Source organism: Ptychodera flava (genome assembly GCF_041260155.1).
Source record: "Ptychodera flava strain L36383 chromosome 23 unlocalized genomic scaffold, AS_Pfla_20210202 Scaffold_23__1_contigs__length_28996876_pilon, whole genome shotgun sequence".
NCBI classification, from domain to species: domain Eukaryota; kingdom Metazoa; phylum Hemichordata; class Enteropneusta; family Ptychoderidae; genus Ptychodera; species Ptychodera flava.
The window spans coordinates 14,057,983-14,084,334 of NW_027248277.1; the positions used below are offsets into that span (position 1 = coordinate 14,057,983).

At 38.1% G+C, this 26,352-nt stretch overlaps 1 long non-coding RNA gene across 1 annotated transcript in view; it reads right to left on the reverse strand.

Moving 5' to 3' along the window:
• The window catches only part of LOC139123965 (uncharacterized), a 30,950-nt gene that overhangs the window by 3,105 nt on the left and 1,493 nt on the right, over window positions 1–26,352 (reverse strand). The window contains exons 2-4 of the long non-coding RNA XR_011549806.1: window positions 3,507–3,635; window positions 2,662–2,726; window positions 774–1,164 (exon numbers count right to left, since the gene is read on the reverse strand). This is a non-coding gene — a long non-coding RNA (uncharacterized lncRNA). The remainder of the gene's footprint in view (window positions 1–773; window positions 1,165–2,661; window positions 2,727–3,506; window positions 3,636–26,352) is intronic.

Here is a 26,352-nt window from a genome sequence, read left to right on the forward strand (position 1 = left end):
CTAATACAACTATATAGATTTCAAACAGAATAATGTTAGTTTTGGAGAAATGAGTGTTCTTTGAATTACTATATTGAGTTATTTACAAGAGGTTTTGAACTATACCGATAAAGATTAAAAAATTCACTATCGAGCAAACGACTGATGCTGTAACATTTGCTCTGTTATTATCAAGGCTTCCTTGCAAACATGGCTGTTAGCAACCTATTTGAGGGCGCATTTCAACGAACTTATTTTTTTCTCTGAAAAGTCGACATCGGCACGGCAAAGTTTTCAGTGGACGCGCTCGTAGTAGAACATGTTAGACCAAGTTCCACATGGTTTTCATGCTTGCACAATGGAAACATGACAGCGACATCGAAGGGCTAAATATCGAGAAATGAAGAGATGTACTCTCTGTTAAAACCAACATTGACAAATTCAGCTCCAAGGCCTACAATCTCCCAAAATGATAACAAGAGCATCAACAAAGACATTTGGGTAGGTATTATATCGGACGGACACAACAAATTTCTGATCTAGAAAAATATCGTGAAAGCGACAAACATAAGTATTCAACGCACAAGACGCAAGCAGCACTAGTAAAGAGGAATGGCATAGCTCAATATATTTGATAAATTGAAATAGAAGCAGGCATACCAACTCATACATAAAGACCCGCATAGATATAAATAAAAGTTAAATAGATGTATTTGATTGACATGTATTCATACATTGCAGTGATAAAATTGATTTTAACAATGTAAGACCCTCAGGATGTTTGAAATACTTGCCTGGACAATTGTCAGTACTCGGCCGCATCAACAGCAAGGATTATACATGAATCATCGTTTTGTAGTATCAGTGTCACCAGTTACTGTGATGACGGCACAAAGATGAGTATAATCTCCACAGCTCCCCATCGTCCACAAGGGAAATTGATTCGTCGGTGAATGTGTGATCACCCCCTGCAGCGACAGTCGTGCTTAAAGTCGCATCATGCGCTGCTGATTTTGTCGCACCTACTTCCTCGAAATTGTCTCCGTCAACGTAGTAAAAATTAACTTCGGCAATTGCACCACCAACCCCGCCAATATCGCAACACGTGTAGGTCAAACGTGACAGATGGAGGACCAGTACAGTCTATGGCGCCGTTCTTGACAGTGAGTGCTCCGGATGCCAAATCTGATGTCAAACGTACCAAATTCACGATTATTTCATAACATAATAGAAAAAGGCTTTATAGTGGTGCGATTTAATTTTCGTCTTAGCGTTGACAGCAAGCATAATACCGTAAGGGGTACTGTGTGGCAAACTTAGTGACAGTGTCGACGAAATCAAACTCGACTCAAAATGGCAAAAAAAAAAAAAAAAAAAAAAACACTACTGAATCGTAAAGATCTAAAGTATTATATTTTTCCAATCTGCTCTGCATGACTTAATTGTTCACAACAATAAAGCGTGCACAGCGTCTAGCTTTCATTAAAAAAAATTGTGCACTGATTATTTACAGAAAGCTATTAACTTTGTTGGCCACTTTGCTTGGGAGTGAAAGTAACTTTCATGGGAAACCAGAGAAATAAATACAATTTAAACAATCCCTTTTGGATCATGGAAAAGTAAATCAAAAGCACAAAGGCGTTTTCTTTCTAAATTATTTTTGTTACGTCAGCATGATTTGTCGATCAAGTAACAAACTCATAGAGAGCTGTGCTCACGAACAAGCTAATCTACCGATCGCAAACCACAACAGTCAATAAAGTCAGAGTTTATATATCTGGTCGACATTTTGTGAGTATATGATACACTTTAAATAGGAACATGCAACAAATTTGCTGAGATGAATGTCTCTCATTTCGCTGGAATATCTGCCATGTGTCGTGTGAGAATACGCAATTTTTACGCAAAACCCCTAAATGTAACGAGAACTTTAGTTTAGTTTAGTCCTGAGGAGCGTTACTAACTGACACGAGTGGCGGTCACGTGCTCATGACGCATGCAGGGAGGGGAAATTGCGATACGTAAGCTCTTTGTTGCTTTAAGGTAGAATGCACCCCGGGGACAATAGTCGGACTCTTAAATCTACAATAGTTATGTGGCCGAAACAACTTGTAGGGCAAGTTTTGAAGCTTTCAACAGCTTAGTTTTTTTTTTAAATCGGGAATTTCCCATAACCTAAAACAGGGGTGGCGGCCATTTTGCCTCCCAAATAGCGGTAATTTTGGGTGATTTATTTATCCAGTACCAAAATTTGCAAGCGACCTTCGCTTTTAGCCTTGATTTTGAAAGTGGTCGTTGAAAATTTGCTCGAAGAAGGTTTCAGCAAAGGTTAGGAAATCTTTCATTTTCGGGCGCTAGCTAGCTTAGATTAACTTGAACACGTCCTAATTAACGGAAATGAAGAGTGACGAGAGAGGAACACGTTCCAAAAATGGAGGGACTGCAAGTTATCTTATGTAATGTCTTTGTGGAACACACGCGGACTGAATGATTAGTCGTCCATATTGTGACACGAGACAAACAGTAAACATAAGAAATTGCAGCCCGGACGTGTATTTGACGCTCGACAACAAACAATACTACAGGATAGGTGGGTTAGCATTTACACTTCCGCTTAATTTTGCCGTGATTATGAAATGATCACGATGCATGTGTAACAAATTTAATGAGACTTAATATTACCTGTGGCAAATGTAACTTGCCGTAGAATGGTCACGTAAAGGACAGTCAATGTCAAAACGTTCGCTCTGAAATAAATTGAAAACAAAATAAATTATTCAATATTCTCTGTGCTTCCGTGATTGGAAGCTTCACACGAAAACTAGGCATACAATGTTATTATTTTATGCTTAACTGGAATCTGGAAATCTGATTCGCAGGAGCCAGGATTTATATTCTCAACAAGAAGATTTGCGCTACGTAAGGTTTTGATTCTCGTCCCTATTTCGCACCTTAAATAACGGCATTGTCAAGTTGTATTTAACTTTATCATGTTACAATGAGGTTATAAAGTTTTGCTAAGTATTTTCTGGAGGATGTAAGACTTCTGGGTTGAAGATTAGCTAATTTGGCGAAGGAATCACCTCGCGACCCTTACTTGCCGTTTACAACTTGTAAATATACGGCATTTCCATCTAAAACAATAACAGAGATGTAAATTACAATAATTTCAATTTGCATTCTTTTGATTTGTTTTCATGAATTCACTGAGTAATGACAGCAGACCTAATGGTAAACTTCGTCAGACACTACAGCTTTATGTTATAGCTTTTGAACAGCATTCTAGTTCTTTTAATGAACCGTGATTATTGTCCTTCAATGAAATAAACTTCAACCGGCATTCTGTCAAAACCTCATGACCGAACAAATATTGGTAGCTCAAACAAGCGTACTTAGGGATTACTAAATAACTGTAAAAAAGTGACTTGACATTTACAACACGAAGGTACATGAACTATCCATCGCAAAGATAATGCGTTGTTAGGAACGAGATAAACCGAATGTTATAAAAGCGCATACCTTCTTACCTCATTTTGTGTCGTTTGTCTTCGTCGCAATGGACGTTCATGTCATCACCACTTCGCTTTATAGGCTTGGTGCATTGTGACTCAGAGATGTGGTGGCGCTAATTGCCATTAGATGATTCGCCAGCTCAACTGCAAATAGGAAAGTATCATTGCTGATTGGACGCCGTGCGTTTTATGGGCGTGCCTTTGTTTGATTTTTTTTACATATTTGAGTATACTTTTGGAAGCCTGTCATATTGGCGATGGGGGTGGGGTCAGCTGGCGTCATGTTCAGACGTGCTGTTTGTTTGTTTTATTATGTTGTCATGGCATTGAAACAACTGAATTTCAACTCGATGATTTGATACTATGCCAGATAGATAGATTTGCCTGCAATGTTTAAGCTGACGTGAAATTCAAAGTATCTTTCAGACTTTTCCCCCACTCGATAAAATGCCGGCCTGGAAGTGTGCCACGTGTACCTTGTCCCTATCAAAGTTGTTTTGATGTCTACCCTGGCAACATAATAAAACTCGTCTAAAGGCATGTCTTGATCGTGTTCAGACAAGATCATAGTGAAAAATAGATATGTGACAGGGTCATGTTGATCTGATAAGATAATGACTGGGACTTAGGTAGCACACTGAGATCACCTGTAGTTGAATTTAGCATGACCTTTCGAAGACAACAGCCTCCTTCATCAGATGGAGAGAAGGAATGAATGCTACCTTAACCCCAGTGATAAATAGGCGGCTTCATCAAGTCAACAAAGGGGAGGACCGTGTTAAAGTGTACACCGCAGTGGCTGAAATATATCATCTCGTAGATATTGTTTGGAAGTTTTTTGCTGAGTTTACTTTAGCGTATCCAGAAGTCAGAAAATATAAAAGATATTAATGTTGCAAACATGAAAAAAGAGATATACTTTGTGGATCTCTTCATATCCATTTTTAGAAAGTATACGTTGCAATTTCAGCCTTTTTACCTTTATCAACGATTCAAATATTATAAGTTGGTAATTGAGAGCAATTGGTCAAAATGTTACTGATGGCGACCTAGATACGGGGTGATCAATCGGGTGATAGTACGAAGACAGCGGAATCTCAAACCGAAAAAAGGTAAGCACTATGGGATTATTAATAGATGATCCTTATAAAGCTAGGATTTACCTGTGAAAAACGTTCTGCACAGATATCTAAGAATTGTTGACTTACTAAGATATTGATCTGGGTGGGCATTTTACATTTATGATAACATAAATTATCCCTTATGGTCCTTATAAAGCTAGGATTTACTGTGAAAACACGTTCTGCATAGATATCTAAGAATTGTTGACTGACTAAGATCTGGGTGGGCATTTTACATTTATGATAACATAAATTATCCCTTATGGTCTTAACATTCTCTCTCTCTCTCTCTCTCTCTCTCTCTCTCTCTCTCTCTCTCCTCTCTCTCTCTCTCTCTCTCTCTCTCTCTCTCTTCTCTCATTGAAACATTAACATTTTTGGTTCTTTCGAGCAATTGGTTTATATTTTTGAAAGGCCAGACAATAAATGGAAGGAAACGAAAATAACAATGGATGAATCCTAAAAAATGGACATACTAAAGTAAAAAGAGACTCCAAGCTTATTCCTCTATTTTTTTATTTGCAAATAAGGCAATTACAAAATTAGAAAAGGGCGATTACATCAGAAAGTACATTCCCCTTCACTCCAAAATGCAGCAAGTCACTCGAAAGAAACTTTTGTCCGCCAACATATTCTAAACACTTCACATTCGAAAGTTTTCGTCACATTTTCCACCTGATAACAGATTTTTAAAGTTAATTTCCTTTGTATTTCCATTTGGCTTCAATACATCATGAAGGGCTAATCAGTAAAGAGGCCCGCCAGATAAGGGCACGTCGGATTGGAATATTGGAATCGTATTCTCGCATGTTGTTTGGTGAAAAATGAACGGGTTTTTTTTAGTATATCAACGTGCCTTATTCAGCCTGCTCCTAAGCCTGCGACCCATGCTATACTGTAGGTTGAAATGACCTTTAGTTTAATCAAATACGATGTGATTTTGAAAAGCCACTAGGATTATCATGGCAATACAGTGTTGACTACATCAAAGGTGGAAATTGTGTTACCAGGCTGAGCAACATTTGAAGAGAGAACGCTGAGATCAGGTAGCATTTGACTGATTGAAATATATAAACTACAGTCAGGCACAGTCGTTTGGTGACGAATGTATGCTCTGTTAAGCACACATCGGCTTGAATCATTCAGTGCCCTCCTCTAACCCTACTGTTTTGTAGCTAAGTTGAAATAGCCCATAATTTCTTTTAATATTATGCGATGTAATTGTGAAAGGCCGCCTGCTTTATCTTGACCTCAAAATGTTTGACTTCAGAAAAGTAAAACATTTCCGTCGTTAGGCTACATGTTATTTAAATATAGGAAGCTGTCAATAAACTCACTGAGTTACGGCTCATTTCCTAAATCTGACCATTGAGAGAGGAGTTCAATGATTGTCCTTTTTTTCGAAGAAAGGCTGAAGTGTCAATTCAAACGAGTAAACCGAAGTTGGAAGGACAGGATAGGAGCAAAGTTCTGTGCTACGTTTATTGAGCAACAACTTTCATCTTCAAAAGTATATTAATAAATAAAAGATACAGTCTCAGTGGTATTGTCTTTATGTAACATTTTACATCTTACATTGATGCCAGCTGCTGATTGTACATCACTTAAATTATGGGTTGACAACCAACGAGTGAAAAAAAATGGTTCCCATGACTCTAAGAATCCGAGGTCATGCGGGGGTCAAGCGACGGTTTCTGATTTAATCGAGTATGTGGTGTCGTACAGATTGGTGATAGTCACGGTAGTCAACAAGGCAAAGCGTGCACAGTTACAATGTGTGACGCCGTACACTAGCACTGCAATTAGAACGTGTATATACATCTACGTTTATAATATCACCAAATAATTAATCAAAAGATTCAAGTACCCCTTCTAACTCATATTAAATTGAAGTCCCCATAAACATAGCTTAACTTCCCGATCAATGTTTTTTTTCTAATGCGCAGAATGCTTGTCATCTTTTCTTCCAAACAAATCCACAGTAATCACTGAAGTCGTTTGAAACTAGGTGATTTCACCTCATGATATATTACTCAAAGTTCCAATATAATAGAGCATTGGCGGAAATAGAACGACTGGAAGAGGGTCACAGGGGAAGTGAGGGCATTTTGATAGTTCAACACCATTTGGAGCAATTCAATGCATTGTTATATCTTGAAACCAGGGGTAATACAGCGTTTATTCCTTATTGTTTCGACTTATGATCTTCAAGTCAGACAAAAATAAAATTAACAGCGAATTGCACAGCCTCGGTCGGCCTCACGTAGCGGCCGGTAACTATCAGCAGCCAAACTATGCTATAACTCTTTCTCTTTGATGTAACTGGCGCATAGCTTTGATGTGTTTGTTCGTACTTTTTAAATAACTGTTTGTTTTTCTTTTACCATGACAACTATCAACGATTTATTGTACTTGGGCCTCAGCCCAAGTACATTTGTTTTCATTCCGTGGGAAAAAACTCTGTAAGGTATAACCATTTCTGGCTGAGACCAGGGAGGGCAAAATGTCTTGGCTTCATCTTTCTTGGCATAATAAATGGCGTAATGATGTTAACTGAATGGAAGTGCTGCTCTCAGCCAGTCTTGAATAAGTGAGATTGAATATTAATGCTTCTCTATCTGAGTTTTTGCCACAAAATCTTCTGAATATAATCAAAATGTGCATCGAAATGCAACAATTAATGCACCCTCCGTTTCCTAGGCGATGGCACGACCCTTGCTACACCCACTGGACGAGCCAAAGTGGGAGGGGTAATTTCAGTTTGGTCGAACAAGAGGGCTCGAGACCAGAATTAACATTTAAACTTGAAACATGTTTAATCGCTGACAAGATGTGGACTAGTGTTAATCAAAGTACAAGTGTGAAAAGGAAAGGTTTTATATCCCGGACACAATGAAAAACATTACGACTGGAAACTGTACCCCCAGTTGAGAATAGTAATGCCCACAGCGATGGAGAACACTTATCCTTGAGCTGAGAAAACCAGACCATCATTTCGAAATAGAGCTGCAGATTCGAGAAGCTCGTTCAAAATAGCTAGGTACACCCCATAAAGGGGTGGTTTCGAGTTTTGAGGGCAATTTCGCCTCCTTCATATATAAAATCGTACGTTTGTTTTTCCAGGAGAACACACCATTTGACACAAAATTTGCATGTAAGGGGTCGCCAGTAAGCACGTGGTCAAATCTGGCATAAGAAACAATATGAAATGTTGGGTAAAGCCAGTCCAAAATAAACTGATTTGAACTTTTGTGTTTTGTAATTTATACCACTGCAGTAACATTACCTTTTTTTGACAACATCACACAATGTAATACGTTTTGAAACTGAATACTCCGACGTATTCTGTGTCTCCTTTGCTAAAAATACGGGTATGCCGATTACCATGTAAGGAGATGATGACGTCAAGACAGATTTGTAGTGCGTTTGGTCCTGGATGGTGCACGAAGTTTTGTCAAGGTAGCTTGTGTATTTATTTCCTAAATGGGAGAGATTAGGGTCGATCTAAACGAAGGCCGAAGAATGTTATGATACTCTAAGCGAGCTGAACTCTAACGCGAATGGTTGGATAATTTGGAGGATGTCTAGAATGATCTCGTCTCATTAAGATTATTTGGCGGTCAGTATTGAATTTCAACTGCGTCACAAGTTTGCGAAATGAGTATTCCGTCGAACGGTCAACGAACGATATTTTAGAAATCTGGAGACATGGCACATCGCATTTTTATTTTAGTATTTTATATTTTACAAAAGATTTAAGAAGCAATGATTTTGTCGAAAATTCTGAAAAAAATATAGGAAGATTTGATCGCGAACACATTTTCACTTGGGGTCAACTAGCCCTGCGTACGATGCTGCGTGTTCCGCTACAGCTAATCGCCCCGCTCACCACAGCCCTGCAAAGACCCGTACGTAGGGTCGGTGACTTCAAATCCATTTTGGGACTTGACGTAAAAAGCCAAATTACTGCCAAAATTCAGCGTTCTTGGGCCCAAGTCGTATCCCAGCCTACCTCAGCTACTCGATCGCTTCCAAAAATGACAGTCTTTTATTCACTTCTCGTAAATAACCGTCGATGTCGGCAACTCTCTCGCTAGCCTGCGTACGATGCTGTGTGTTAGCTGTAGCACATAGCATCGTACGCAGGACTAGGGTCAACATGGGGTCGCAGCCATGTTGCCTCAAAACTTATTTCTGTCTGCACTCAAAACTCAAAAATGTCGGATATGAACCTGAAAAATCGATGCAATTTTGTCAAACTTCGGCGAAATTTCAGCCTATAGACAAAATTTCATCTAGGTAAGGTAAATCTACTGAATTTGATCGACAAATAATCCTGAGCTTGAACGTGACAGCTCGCCTTCTCCAGGAAGTCAAGTATCCAGCTGCCCATACGCAGTTGCCCATATGGCCAGGTTTATGAGATTAGCTGGAGATTGTTTTCAAGCGACGGCGGCAGACCGTACGGGGCTCTGGATATGAACCTACCGCCGGTGTAGCTGTAATAACTGTTGCGTTGTTTTTAGTGCCCACGGACGAAGTCCTGGGGGAGTTATAGGTTTGGTCATGTCAGTCCGTCCGTCTGTCCGTTCACGCAGATATCTCAGACATGCCCTGGTCAATTTCTTTCAAACTTTGCACAAGAATAGTACCCAACCCCATACAGATGCACGTCGATTTGTTTCACAATGCGATCGAATTTGGCCGTGTTAGACGACGTTTTAGTTTACACCTCCATAGACTCCCATGTATAGGTATAAGGCAGTTCTCCATAGACTCCCATGTATAAGGCCAAGAAAAATAAAATTTAGTTTCTCATCGTATTCATATTGCCTAAAGGATGCAGTGACACAGTTTTTTGTCCCCACGGATAAAGTCCAGGGGGCTTATAGATTGGGTCATATCCGTCCGTGAGTCCATCAGTGAGTCCATCGGTTCACGCAGATATCTCAGACATTTTGACAAAATATCATGTTACCTTGGTGACCTTTGACCTCAAATATACATTATTGTCCATAACTCAGTAACCACAAGTGCTAAACCTTTCATATTTGGTATGATGGGACACCTTATGACGCCACATATTGTACCTCATTAATTATGCGCATATCTAATTTTGAGCGAGCCAATAAAGCTAGAGGTCTGATTTTTGGTATATAGGAATAACTTAGCAATACAATTATTTTGACAAAATGTGACGTGACCTCAATGACCTTTGACCTCAAATATATATATATATTTGTCCACAACTCAGTAACCACAAGTGCTACACCCTTCATATTTGGTATGATGGGACACCTTATGACACCACATATTGTACCTCATTAATTATGCGCATATCTAATTCTGAGCAAGCCAATAGAGCTGGATGTCCGATTTTTGGTATATAGGGATAGCTATAGGGTAGAAATCTAAATATGCCCATCTAAATATTAGACATCTACCATCGAGAACAAAAGAAATTTGCTGTAATTTGAATATTTAAGGAGTTTAAGCAATTTCCACTATAAATAAAGAACCCCTGCCTCAAACTCCACAAAGTTGCTAGACATATTTTGCCGTTGTCATGCCATTGCTTCGTTTAATAACCAGTTAATCAAATGCCTAATTGACAGGAGGAAATTCAAGACCATATTTGAATAGTAGTATATATTGTCCTCAAAATTACTCTATCACGGCCCAAGTACTCATTGCCTTCAGCAATACTGCCTTGTTTTATTGGATTCGAGTAAAATTTTAAGGATGATAATAACCTGAACTTCATCATCAGACAGACAAATTGTAATATTCTACTGTTCCCGTTGATACAAAGAGATGTGGTTGACAAGAACCTTTGTTTGTACAACATTACAATGTCAGTTTATATACCTGGATCTGGACTTACAGCTCGTCAAATGTCATGCAATTGGTTTCTTAGTAATTTTTTCAACATATTCCATGAATAACAGTTAAATAACAGTTAAACATTAACTATATCGCCAAACGCAAAAGGGCTTGCGGGAGACCCACGGGCGTGTTTGTAGAAATTGGTCTTGAAGGGAGATGTTGTTGGAATTGTCATTTCTTATTTTTGAAAGTGCTCTTCGCCTCGAAATCAAAGCATTTAAACTTTTGCTTAGTTTTTGATGAGTAAATCTTATTCCATAATATTTTGAAGTCAGTAGTAAATAAGTGCAAAGTTTGGTACTAGACAAACACTTTACAAAAATATTTATCGACGCTTGGAATTCAAAATGGCTGCCAACCCCTGTTAACTGTATGGGCAAAATTGAACTTTCAACTTTTTTTCTACCGCAAAATTAAGCCTCTTGGTTTATTTTACCCTCGATGTCTAAGCTGACGTCAAACTGTCTTTGAGACAAATATATTTTCCTTATCCACTTCATCACACTGCGCGTTTCTACTTTTGCTGCACTTGATAAAAATGCTGGTCTGGAAATGTGCCATGTTTACACTTCCCCTTTCTAAGTTGTTTTGATGTCTTCCACAGCAACATGATAAAACGTGTATCATGGCAAGTCATGATCGGGTCCAGACACGATCATAGAATAGATAGGAGGCTTGATCGAGTCGTAAAAGAGCAAAAGCGTGTCAAAGTTCAGACTGCAGTGCCTGCAATATAGCATCTCGTAGATCTTGGTTACAGAAGAAAAACAGGAAAGGTTACATACTTAGGTTTACTTCAGCGTATATCAGAACCCTGAAAATATTCAAGCTATTAATGTTTCCAACACGGAGAACAAAACATATTTTATGTGTACCTCTATATCAATCTTGAGAAGAAAACTTTGGAATTTTACCGTAATCTACATATTCATATCATAAGTTGGTAATTTTAATGCAATAGGTCAAAAATTAATGTTGGCGATCTAGATACGGAGCGATCAATGGTAACCAGGATGAATCGAAGACGCCGGTATCTAATAAAGGAAAAGTTAGAACTATGGGATATTAATGCATGGTCCAAAAGCTAAACTAAGATTTAAATATGAAATACGTTCTGCAGAAATATGTAAGAATTGTTGACTTACAAAGATATTAATCCGATGGACGTTTCACATTCAGGATAACATATCACATATGGTCTCTAACACACACACACACACACACACACACACACACACACACACACACACACACACAAGTTAATTAACACTGTAAGTCAATTTGCTTTCTAGATCAAGTTCGCTCCAAAACATCATGAAAGGCCGAGCAGTAAAGATCCCTTCCGGATAAGGGCAAGTCGGTTCGAATATTTGAATTGTCTGTTAGTCTCTCACATTGTTTGACGGAAAATGAACGTTTTGTCGAGTATATTAACCTGCGTTGTTCAGCACCCTGCCTTAACTGTGACCCCTGCTATTCTGTATGCTGAAATGACCTTAGTTTAATATAATACAATGTTTGAAAAGGCACTAGGATTATCATGCCATAACAGGTTGACTACACCAAAGGTGGAAATTTTGTGTTGCCAGACTGAACAACATTTGAAGAGAAAACGCTGTAACTGACTTCATTGAATCAATGAATGTCTTCCTCGTCTTTGAGCCCACCCCTCACCCCAGACAAAGCACGTCATGGAGTAAATATCTAGTAAAATGTACGTCAATGTCTTGTACATGACGATAACACTTTGCCCATATGGACTCTTTGAGTAAGAGCATGCTAAAGTTCATACCATTGTGTCTGCAATATATAATCTCACGTAGCTGGGTTATTGGCAAACATATAAAGATATTTCCTAGATTAACTTTGGCATATCCTCTAATTCGAAAATGTAAAATCTGTTCATTCGCAAACGCATGAACAAACAATACATTTACAAGAACGCCTTCTCCTCCCCGTTTCTGTCGTTTAGTGGAGGTATTTAAGGTAACGGTTTTTATAATACCACAATCGACAAATTTGTCAAGGGACAGCAAAAGGCCGAACGGTTATTCGGGCGACCAAGGCACGAAACGTTCCTCCGTATCGTGGATGATACGGAATGTGCGTATTACAATAAAACTGCAATACGAAAACGGTGATATCTCTTATATACAGTAATAAACAGATCAGAATTATGTAGGCATCAGAAAGTAAGAAGTTAGTTAGGCATCAGAAATTAATAAGTTATCATTTGCACGAGAAAAGTTAACAGTATGGGTATCCAAGGATTTTTGACATAACAAGGTAAAGATATAGCTTGGCCAACACAGCAAGTAACTTGTTACAATGCGTGTATTTCACCCTATAGCTCAGGACGCCGTTCAGATGAAGTGAGTTGACATGTAAGCTTTGTGTTTGTGTGTTTGCACTCAATAATGTGCTTAGTGTGCTGAACCTTTCCTGTGGCATATTTTGTATCAAAATGGATCATTTTGAAGAACATTGCTGTAGACTGTTAGTGTATGAGGAACATAATTTCTCCTTCAGCAACGTCTAAAACATTTACAAATTTGATTTACAATGAACGCAGAAAGGGAAAATTTACTTTAAAATTAGCATGAACGCAAAGACGTCATTCGCAGACGTTGTAAATATTCAATGCCGAAGAAAAAGCAATGTTACAATTCCTTTTTTTTAATATTAGCATGTCTTTGAACTACGAGCTAAACTGCACAATCGATTTCTTCACATCTTCCCCACTTTTATTTCAGGTTTTTTGAGAATCTATTTTCCTCAAAAGCAACTGTTGGCATTCGTACACTATAAGCGACTGAGATCAGGTAGCATTTGACTGATTAAAATATATAAACTACAGTCAGGCACAGTCGTTTGGTGACGAATGTATGCTTTGTTAAGCACACATCGACTTGAATCATTCAGTGCCCTCCTCTGACCACTACTATTTTGTGGCTAAGTTGAAATAGCCCATGATTTCCTTTAATATTATGCGATGTGATTGTGAAAAGCCGCCTGCTTTATCTTGACCTGAAAATTTTGACTTCACAAAGGTAAAATATTTCCGTCGTTAGGTTGCATGTTATTTAAATATAGCAAGCTGTCAATTAAATTCACTGAGTTTTGGCAAATTTCCTAAATATGACCCATTGCAAAAGAAGTTCAATGATTGTCCTTTTAATTGAAGAAAGGCTTAAGTGTCAATTCAAACGAGTAAACCGAAGTCGGAAGGACATAATAGGAGCAAAATTCTGTGCTAATCTTACTGAACGACAACTTTCATCTTCAAAAGTATAGTAATAAATAAAAGATATAGTCTCAGTGGTATTGTCTTTATGTAACATTTTACATCTTACATTGATGCCAGCTGCTGATTGTACACCACTTAAATTATGGGGGGACTGCAAACGAGTGAAAAAGAATGGTTCCCATGGCTCTAAGAATCCGAGGTCATGCGGGGGTCAAGCGACGGTTTCTAATTTAATCGAGTATGTGTGTCGTACCGATTGGTGACAGTCACGGCAGTCAACAAGGCAAAGCGTGCACTGCTACAATGTTTGACAACAAACACTCACTGCATTTAGAACGTGTATGTGCATCTATGCTCATATTATACCCGAATAATCTCTCAAAAGATTCACGTACCCCCTTCCAACTTAGAGTGATTTGAAGCCCCCATAAACCATAGCGTTACTCCGCGACCAATTTCTTTGTAATGCGCAGAATGCTTGTCATAGTTTCTTCCGAAAATCATCTAAAGTAATCACCAAAAAGTCGTTTGAAACTAGATGACTTCACCTCATGGTGTTTTATGCGGGGTTTCAATATAATTGTGTATTGGCAGCAAAGAGAAAGACTGTACGAGGGTCGAAGGGGCAATGAAAATATTATTGCTTGTTCCACGCCATTTACAGCAATTTCACGCATTCTTATAATTTGAAACCATGGGCACTACAACGTTTCTTCAATATTGTTTCGATTATGATCTTCCAGTCAGCCTAGAATAAAATTAACAGCGAGCTGCAAAGCGTCGGTCGGCCTCACGGAGCGGCTGATAACTATCAGTAGCCAAACTATGTTATAAATCTTTCTCGGGCTCTTTTATGTAACTGGCACATAGCTTTGATGTGATTGTTTGTACTTTTTAAATGATTGTTTGTTTTTCTTTTACCATGGCAACTATCAACGATTTATTTTATTTGGATTCGATTAAAATTTGAAGGAGATAAGAACCATGAAGCGTTCCATCAGACAGACGAAATGTTAATATTCTACCGTTCCCGTTGATACAAAGAAACGTGCTTGACAACAACATTTGTTCGTACAACATTACAATTTCAGTTTATAGACCATGATCTAGACTTACAGCTCGTCAAATATCATGCAATTGGTTGCTTTAGTGATTTTTTTTCAACATATTCCATGAATGGTTTAACAATTAAACATTAACTAAATTGCAAAACGCAAAAGGGCTTGCGGGAGACCCATTGGCGTGTTTGTGGAAATTGGTCTTGAAAGGAGATGTTGTTGGAATTGTCATTTCTTATTTTTGAAAGTGCTCTTCGCCTCGAAATCAAACCATTTAAACTTTTGCTTAGTTTTTGATGAGTAAATCTTATGCCATAATCTTTTAAAGTCAGTAGCAAAATGAGAGATTTCCCGCGCAAAGTGTGGTACTAGACAAACACTTTTCAAAAATATTTATCAACGCTTGGAATTCAAAATGGCTGCCAACCACTGTTAACTGTATGGGCAAAATTGAACTTTCGTCTTTTTAATCTTCCTAACGCCAAATTAAATCTTTTGGTTATTTTTTGAGACAAATATATTTTCCTTATCCACTTCATCACACTGCGCGTTTCTACTTTTGCTGCACTTGATAAAAATGCTGGTCTGGAAATGTGCCATGTTTACACTCCCCTTTCTAAGTTGTTTTGATGTCTTCCACAGCAACATGATAAAACGTTTATCATGGCAAGTCATGATCGGGTCCAGACACGATCATATAATAGATAGGAGGCTTGATCGAGTCGTAAAAGAGCAAATAGCTTCTCGTAGATCTTCGTTACTGGGTTTACTTCAGCGTATATCAGAACCCTGAATAATTTCTAGCTATTAATGTTTCAAACACGGAGAATAAAAAAAATATTTAATGTAACTATACTCTTCTATCAATCTTGAGATGCATATTTTGGAATTTAAGCCTTTTTTTACCGTAATCTATGATATGCATATCATAAGTTGGTAATTTAATGCAATAGGTCAAAAATTAATGTTGGTGATCTAGATACGGAGCGATCAATAGTAACCAGGATGAAACGAAGACGGCGGTATCCAATACAGGAAAAGGTAAGCACTATGGGATTATTGATGCATGGTCAAAAGCTAAGTTAAGATTTACATATGAAATACGTTCTGCAGAAATATCTAAGAATTGTTGACTTACTAAGATATTAATCTGGGTGGGCGTTTCACATTCATGATAACATATCCCTTGGGGTCTCTAACACACACAGACACTCTGTCTGTCTGTCTGTCTGTCTGTCTGTCTGTCTGTCTGTCTGTCTGTCTGTCTGTCTGTCTGTTTGTCTGTCTGTTTGTCTGTCTGTCTGTCTCTGTCTGTCTGTCTGTCTGTCTGTCTGTCTGTCTGTCTGTCTGTCTCTCTCGCTCTCTCTCTCTCCCTCTCTCTCTCTCTCTCTCTCTCTCTCTCTCTCTCTCTCTCTCTCTCTCTCTCTCTCTCGCTCTCTCTCTCTCTCTCTCTCTCTCTCTCTCTCTCTCTCTCTCTCTCTCTCTCTCTCTCTCTCTCTCTCTCTCTCTCTCTCTCTCTCTCTCTCTCTCTCTCTCTCTCTCTCTCGCTCTCTCATTGAATCTCTCGTTGTTCTGGATTTTTTCGAGCAATTTGAAAAACAAATTGTATTCCTGAAAAAAAACCCAATAGATCACACAACATTAAAAATCGATTCCATCAGAAAATACAAGTCACTCGAAGGAAAATTTTGTCCGCCTACAGATTCCAACCACTTCACCTACGAAAGTTTTCGTCACATTTTCCCATTTTCTAAGGGTGTTTTTAACGTTAGATCCAGTTGGCTTCAATAAAGGCGACCGGTAAAGATCCCTGCCAGATAAAGGCAAGCCTAAATTCCAGTTGGAATATTGGATCGTGGTCTGTCACTTTGTTTGGCGAAAAATGAACATTTTGTTGAGTATATCAACCTGCCTCACTCAGCCCCTCCTGTGACCCTGCCATACTGTATGTTGAAGTGACCTTTATTTTAATCAAATACGATGTTATTTTGAATTGCTACTAGGATTACCATGCCATTACAGTGTTGACTATACTCAAGTTGAAAATTTTCTGTTGCCAGGCTGAACAATAGATAAGGCTGTAACGGACTTTTTCCAATTAATGCACACCCTTCTCTTCTATCAAAGGCTACTGCCTTTTAAAAGCAAATAACGAGCCCACCTAGCAAAGCAGGTCATGTTGTAAATACCTGGTAAAATGTGCGTCAGTTTCTTGTAGTATGAGTAAGAGCATGCTAAGTTCAGACCATTGTGTCTGGAATACATAATCTCACGTAGCCGGGTTATTGGCAAACATGAAAAGACATTTCCTAGATTAACTATGGCATATCCTTTGATCCGGAAAATGTAGAAACTGTTCATTCGCAAACACAAGAACAAACATAAATTCATAAAAACCCCTTCTTCTCCTTGTTTCTATCGTTTACTATCGTTTACTGGAGGGATTAGAGGTTGTTTATATAAAACCTCAATCAAAAAATTGATAGGGAAGAGCAATAGGGCGTGGGTTATTGGGTCGATCAAGGCACGAAACGTTCCACCGTAACCTGAATGATACGGAATCTGCGTATTACAATAAAATTGCATACGAAAACATTGATATCTTATATATACTGAAATAAACAGAACAGGATTATGTAGGCATCAGAAAGTAGAAAGTTATCATTTGCATTTGAAAATCAACAGTATGGGTATCCAAGGAGTTTTGGCATAACAAGGTAAAGATCTATAGCTTGGCCAACACAGCAAGTAACTTGTTACAATGTGTGTATTTCAATCTCTAGCTAGGATATCCTCATTGATCACTCTCTCTCTGTTTCTCTCTCTGTGTCTCTCTCTCTCTCTCTCTCTCTCTCTCTCTCTCTCTCTCTCTCTCTCTCTCTCTCTCAGTGTCGAATGACTTTGAAGTGTACATGGGTAGCATTGGAATAAGGGCGAAGATGTAGGGGGTTGACATGTATGTAAGCTTCCTGTTCATGTGTTAGCACTCAATAACAGTGGTGTCCTGAACCTTTCCTGTGGCATATTTTGTATCAAAATGGATCATTTTGAAGAACATTGCTGTAGACTGTTAGTGTATGAGGAACATAATTTCTCCTTCAGCAACGTCTAAAACATTTACAAATACTATGAACGCAGAGAGGTCATTCGCAGATATTCTAGATATCTAATGCAGACGAAAATGCCATTTTACACTTCCACTATTTCTTCGCATCTTCAAGGGTTTTTTTTAAATCTATTATCCTTTCAAGCAACAATTGACATTCGTACACTATAAGTAACTGAGATCAGGTACCACTTGACTGATTGAAATATATAAACTACAGTCAGGCACCGTCGTTTGGTGATGAATACACGCTTTTGTTAAACACACATCGACTTAAATCATTCAGAGCCCTCTAATGATCCTACTATTTTGTAGCTAAGTTAAAATAACCAATAATTTAATTTAGTAATATGCGATATGATTGTGAAAAGCCGACTGGCTTATCTTCACTTCAAAATATTGACTCCACAAAAAGTAAAAACTTTCCGTCGTTAGGCTGCATGTAATTTAAATATAGGAAGCTGTCAATAACTTCACTGAGTTACAGAAAATCTTCCTAAATCTGACCCATTGAGAGATATAGACTTTTGCGACATTTTACAAATATAAGATAATGTAAACTTCATAATCTCCTCACATTTCCAAGTGAGTCAGGCGTCACGGCACATTCTACCTTAAGAATACTTTACAGTAAAAACTACTGCCACTGTTGCTATTGCCAAAGGTACAGAGTTTATCGTGTGTTTGTTTGATTTTTCTACACCTGACGATTCAATGGTGCACTTTTCCTGAAGCAAAGACTCCTAGACGTTTGCTAACATTACTAAGCAGGGTAGTTTTTAATCTAGAAACAGCCCCTTCCCTATTATGCGTTTTACATCAGTGACAACATATCCCTTGCGGACTCCCCCCCCCCCTCTCTCTCTCTCTCTCTTCTCTCTCTCTCTCTCTCTCTCTCTCTCTGGGAAAAAAAACATCTTGGATATCTTATGGGCAATTTGTTTGTTTTTGAAAGACCCGACGAAAAATGGATAAAAAAGACTAATTTCTTTAGTATGTTGACCTACCACATCCCGCCTGTGATCCCCTGTTATGCGGTATGTAGAAATAGCCAGTTTATTTTAATCAAATACAATTTAAGTTTAAAAAGCCGCTCGGCTTATCTTGCCATATCAGCAACGGCAGCGATTTTCTGTCTCCACCCTAAAATATACTTGAATATAAAAACCTTTCACAAACTAGAGTAAGAGCACACTCGAATTCGTATTGCTGTAAGTTAGAAAGCAGTAGAACGTTCACATTGTATCTGTTTTCAAATATCTGCTTTAGTCAGACTTTGCGATTGATGGCAATATAACTGCCATCAAACGTGCATATGTCGGTACACAGAGTTTGTATGTGACTTATGACCTTGTATATTTACAATATCTGTGATTATAATTGGTCCGGTTTATGTTGATCAATGTCAATAAGAAAACACGTGCCTTTGTCACCATCTCACAGCATTGTGTATGCTAAGGCTTGTACAAACAGCAGTTACGCGTAGTGTAAACAAGGCTCTGCTTCAATTTTTATTTCACGTAGCAAATAATTATTTTCATTCATTAAGTTTCCACTTTTAAAATGAGTTTTGGTAACATATGCTGCTTCAATGATGCTTTCTGTTATTTGTATTCGTCAGGAAATTTATACAGGGACATTACTCAGCAGCACTTATCGCTTTTATCATTTTATATTAGTCAGACTCTGTTGAAAATTGTGAATAAAACTACATTAGGTGTAATTTAAGGTCCGAGATTACTCCCTTAATTTCCTTTCTAGTGCAGTTGGCTCCAATATATCATGAAATGCTGATCAGTAACGATCCCTGCCAGACAAGGGCACGCGACATTTGAATATTGGAACTGGATCTCTAACGTTGTTTGCGAATAATGAACGTTTTGTTGAGTATATCAACCTGCCTCACTCAGCCCCTCCCCCGCCTGTGACCCTGCCATACTGTATGTTGAAGTGACCTTTCGTCTAGTCGATGTGATTTTGAAAGGCCACTCACTAGGATTATCATGGCATTACAGTGTTGAGTAGACCAAAGGTGGAAATTTTCTATTTCCAGGCTTAGCAACATTTAAAGAGAGAACACTGTAACTGAATTTATTTAATCAATGAGCGTCCTCCTCGTCTTTCAATGATTGATACCTTTTAAATACAAATAATGAGCCCAGCCAGGCAAAGTACCTCATGGAGTAAATACCAGGTAAAATGTACGTCGGTTTCTCGTATATCTTTATAAATCATTGCCCGTAGGGAACCTTTTGAGTATGAGTATATGCAACTGGAAGTTCAGACCATGGCGTCTGGAATATATAATCTTTCTGACAGACAGGAAAAGATTTTTCCTAGCTTATCTTTGGCATATTCTTGATCCGAAAATGTAAAAGCTTTTCATTCGCAAACTAAAGGACAAAAATAATTTAAAAAGAATGCCTTCCGCTCTCTGTTTCTGTCGTTTATCTGAGGTTGCTATTATACCATGATCAACAAATTGTTCAGTGGAGGGTAATAGGCCGAACAGTTATCTGCGTATTAAATAAAATTGCGATACGAAAACGGTGACATATCACATATACAGGAATAAACACAACTGAATTATCTAGACATTAGAAATTATGAATTAAATAATTGCATGGGAAAATTCAACAGAATGGATATCCAATAATTTTTTACATAGCAAGGTAAGGGTCTAGCTCGGCCTAGACAGCGAATACTTTGTTGCTGTTAAGACCTTTGCAACATTTGCTGTGTTATGAAGGCAGAGAGGTTATGCGCAGAGGTTGTAAATATATAATGTCGACGAAAAAGCAATGTTACAATGCCACTATTTTTAATATTGGCATGTCTTGGGCGACGACTGGCCTTAACTAACTGAAAGATTTTTTCGTCTCCCCACTTTTCTTTCAAGTTTTTGTGAGTCGATTTTCCCTTCCAGTGACAGTTGGCATTCGTTCGATCATGTACGATTTGACCGATTGAAATATATAAACCACAGTTAGACACCATCATTTGGTTACGAATACACGCTTTGTTAAACACATATCGACTTGAAAAAAAATCACTCAGTGCCCGCCTCTGACCCCTGTTTTTTGGAGCTAAGTTAAAATAACCCGTAGTCTCTTTTAATATTATGCGATGTGATCGTGAAAAGCTGCCTGGCTTATCTTCACGTCAAAATGTTTACTTTACAAAAAGTAACAATTTTCCGTCGTTAGGCTGTATGTCATATTAATATAGGACGCTGTCAATAACTTCTCTTAGTTACTGCCAATCTTCCTTGACCTGACCTTTTGTAACAGCAGACAGCTGCGATATTTCAACAATGCAAAACACAGAGTGGAGTAAAATACCAAGCCGCATGTAAAGGTGTCACGATGACGCTTTGTCCTTGACGGACATTTTGACTGCTTTATTCAAAACTATGTTGTAATTTATTAGAATTTTTAAATCTTTTGGCATTTCGACTATGTACGATGCTAAGTATGTACCACTTTTTCATTAACCATACTGTTTGTTTTGGCGACAGTTAATTTGATTATACATTGGTTACAACCAACAACCTTTTCTTATAAAGCTACGCTTCGGAGTTATATTTAGACTGTTGCCGCGTCCTATTGTATCGACTCACGAGGAAACCAGCAAGTCTGGAGAACTCTCGGCCCACATAAATCATTGTATATAAAATCTATGGAGGTAGAAAGAAAGAAATGAGACCGACTCGGAACACTATATATAAAGATAGATTCAGTGGTGTACGTACGCGGCGTTGACGTAACAGGCGGCCAGACCGGCCGCACACGTCTGTCTAGTCTGAAACTAAAGAGCACGTACTGCCAATCTTAAATTTGACCGACTATAAATGTTATATATATAGTATATATGTATATATATATATATATATATATATATATATATATATATATATATATATATATATATAATATATATATATATATATATATATATATATATAAAATTCGTTTCTTCGCTTCGATAAAGTGTGTATGTGCGATGTATGATATTGAGCATGCGTGCGTGAGTGCTTCACGAAATCTACAACGTGTTGAGCGGTCTCAGTCAGAAAAATGTAACAACTTAGCCGGCTATTGAACCACTCTTTTTTGGGAGTGGAGATTTAGCCAAGTGGTTCTGTCTGTGGCCTCTCAGCTAGGCGACTGATGCCGTATGTTGTGGGTTCGAATCCGATTGAAAACTATCTGTATATATATATATATATATATATATATATATATATATATATATATATATTATATATATATATATATATATATATATATATACATAACAGTGTTCGCGGTGACTTTTTTCTCCTCGCGTACGGCATACGCATTAGTCTGCTAAAATTGCGTAATGGCTGGATTTGAGTGCGTAATTTCACTTCCGCACTCGATTGATGAAAAAACTGACTGCAAAATACAATGTGCCGTTGAATAAACCTACACAACATATTCGGATTGTACGATGTATCATTATTTTAATGTAAACAGTTTAACAACAACTTGAACAATGTTGAAACATAACAGCGAAGGTTAGACATGCGACCGTCAAAACACATCGGGCAACCCAAAAGTTAGAGTTATGGCAGCTTATCCAGACGGTTTCTGGACGTTTCGGCACCAAGTCGTTTCGGCCCAAGACGTTTCGGCCTTCGAATTTCAGGCCCTTTGTCCGACGTTTCGGCACCGCAACCCTAGACGTTTCGGCACCGCTGAAGGCTACCTGTGGGAACTAGTGCTGGAGCGTAATCTTACAAATCAAAGTTCTAAAAAGTACAGTGTCAACTAACATTCACGTACATGCTTTAATATTTGTGAGAACATGGGAAGAGACCGTAAGAAAAAACTTCATATCATTTTCAAATCTGTGACACAAGTTTATCGATATCAATAGCCGCCGACACGGCAAAAGTTTGAAAGCGGTGACGAAACAGCACGGCAAAATTCACACAAAATGCACATAAAGTACTGGTCAGAACGCAAAGTCACGCTTACGAATATGACGGATCAGTCAATTACTGAATAGTTTGAAAAAAAAATCGAAACACAGATGCCGAAACGTCTTGGGTTGCAGTGCCGAAGTGACTTGGGCCGGAAATTGAGAGGCCGAAACGACTTGGGCCGAAACGACTTGGTGCCTGAACGACCAGTTACCATCCAGACACTTCTGCAGTGTTCAAATTTATCGGGATTCCGACGAGCTCTACCGATGAATCATTTTTTTCACGGACTCGTAGAGCAAAGTTGAAAGAAAACAGATTTGTCTGCTTCGATGCCATGCTGCATGTGCGCTTGATCAAAATTTGGGAACAGCGAGACGCGAACGTAATGCACGGTTGGCACTTATATAATTTGTCGCAACATTTCTGTCAATCACTCACTTTCAGAAACTATCGTTCGCCTGAAAATTAGCAATGTAATTCATAGGCACAGCTGACATGATAACGTGCCTAACGTGATAACGTGTGGACTACGATGCCGATTTTTCAGACAACGCCCAGAGAATCCGAAACTTTCCACACAAAATGAGTAATTGACAGAAATGTGTTGCAACAAATTTCGTCTGGTTGTCGCCTAAGCTTAGTCGTGGAGAGTGCTTTCGGTGTTATTCTTTGCGTATAGAAAACGCATTACGATGTGAAAAATGCGTACAGAGTCAATTTCAATGCGTAAATACGCACGATTTTTGCGTAAACGCGAACTCTGCAGTTACATCCAGACACTTCTGCAGTGTTCAAAATTTATCGGGATTCCGACGAGCTCTACCGATGAATCATTTTTTCACGGACTCGTAGAGCAAAGTTGAAAGAAAACAGATTTGTCTGCTTCGATGCCATGCTGCATGTGCGCTTGATCAAAATTTGGGAACAGCGAGACGCGAACGTAATGCACGGTGGCACTTATATAATTTGTCGCAACATTTCTGTCAATCACTCACTTTCAGAAACTATCGTTCGCCTGAAAATTAGCAATGTAATTCATAGGCACAGCTGACATGATAACGTGCCTAACGTGATAACGTGTGGACTACGATGCCGATTTTTCAGACAACGCCCAGAGAATCCGAAACTTTCCACACAAAATGAGTGATTGACAGAAATGTGTTGCAACAAATTTCGTCTGGTTGTCGCCTAAGCTTAGTCGTGGGGAGTGCTTTCGGTGTTATTCTTTGCGTATAGAAAACGCATTACGATGAGAAAAATGCGTAAAGAGTCAATTTCAATGCGTAAATACGCACGATTTTTGCGTAAACGCGAACTCTGTATACATATATATATCAGATATATATATATATATATATATATATATATATATATATATATATATATATATATATACTTAGTATATACTTAGTACCTGAAGTAATCATAACGCTCTGCTTAGCATTGAGCATTGAGCACTGTAATTTCCCACGAGGACATCTGTATACTTCGATATATATATATATATATATATATATATATATATATATATATATATATATATATATATATATATATAATATATATATATATATATATGTAATTTCTCACGAGGACATCTGTATACTTCGACGTATATATATATATACAAATATATATATATATATATATATATATATATATATATATATATATATATATATATATATATATATATATATATATATATATATATATATATATATATATACCTGCAAGATAAGGGTGTGATGGATTTGAATATTGGAACTGCAGTCTCTAACGTTGTTTGGCGAATAATGGACGTTTCGTTGAGTATATCAACCTGCTTATTCAGCCCCTGGCCCGGCTGTGACCCCTGCTATACTATATGTTGGAATTACCTTTCGTCTTATCAAATACGATGTGATTTTGTCAATCTACTGGTATTATCGTAGCGTTACAGCGTTAACTACATCAAAGGTGGAAATTTTCTGTTGACACGCTGAACAACACATTGAATCAATGAACATCGTCCTCGTCTTTCAACGGTCATTACCTTTTAATACAAATAATGAGCCCGCCCGACAAAGCACGTCATGGAGTAAATACATGGTGAAATGGACGTCGGTTTCGTGTATATGATGATAAACTTTGCCCGTATGGGACCATGAGTATAGGTAAGAGGATGCAAAGTTCAGACCATTGTGTCTTGAATACATTATCTCACGTAGCTGGGTTTTTGACAAACGGGAAAAGATTTTTTCTAGATTAACTTTGGCATATTATTGATCCGGAAAATGTAAACGCTTTTTATTCGCAAACACAGGAAAAGAATGCCTTCTGCTCCCTGTTTCCGTCGATTATTGGAGAAATTTGAGGTTGTTTTTTATACCACGGTCAACACATTGTTCAGTGGAGAGCAATAGGGCGACCAGTTATTGGGACAACCAAGGTATGGAACGATCCACCGTAACCCGGATGGTACGAAATCTGCATATTAAGTGAAAGTGCGATACGAAAACGGTGACATATCACATACACAGCAATAAACACAACGGAATTATCTAGACGTCAGAAATTATGAATTAAATAATTGCATGCGAAAATTCAACAGTATGGATATCCAAGGATATTCGACATAGCAAGGTTAGGGCCTAGCTCGGCCTAGACAGCGAGTAGTTTGTTGCTTTTAAGACGGTACCTTTGCAACATTTGCTGTGTTATGAAGGCAGGGAGGTTATGCGCAGACGTTGTAAATATCTAATGCCGACGAAAGAGCAATGTTACATTGCCAGTATTTTTGAACATTGGCATATCTTTGAGCGACGACTGGCCTTAACTACTGAAAGGCTTTTCGTCTTCCCCACTTTTCTTTCAAGTTTTTAAGGATCGACTTTCCCTTCCAGCGACAGTTGGCATTCGTACGATCACGTACGATTTGACCGATTGAAATATATAAACCCCAGTTAGACACCGTCGTTTGGTTACGAATACACGCTTTGCTAAACACATATCGATTTGAATCACTCAGTGCCCGCCTCTGACCCCTACCCTTTTGTACCTAAGTTAAAATAACTCGTAGTTTCTTTAAATATTATGCGATGTGATTGTGAAAAGCCACCTGGCTTATCTTAACGTCAAAATGTTTACTTTACAAAATGTAACAATTTTCCGTCGTAGGCTGCAAGTCATATTAATAGAGGACGCTGTCAATAACTTCTCTTAGTTACTGCCAATCTTCCTTGACCTGACTTTTGTAACAGCAGACAGCTGCGATATTTCAACTATGCAAAACACAGAGTGGAGTGAAATACCAAGCTGCATGTAAATTGCGTCAAATACTTCTTAAAGGCGTCACGATGACGCTTTGTCCTTGACGGACATTTTGACTGCTTTAGTCAAAACTATGTTTAATTTATTAGAATATTTGAATCTTTTGGCATTTCGAATATGTACGATGCTAAGTATGTAACACCTTTTCATTAAATCATACTATTTGTTTTGGCGACAGTT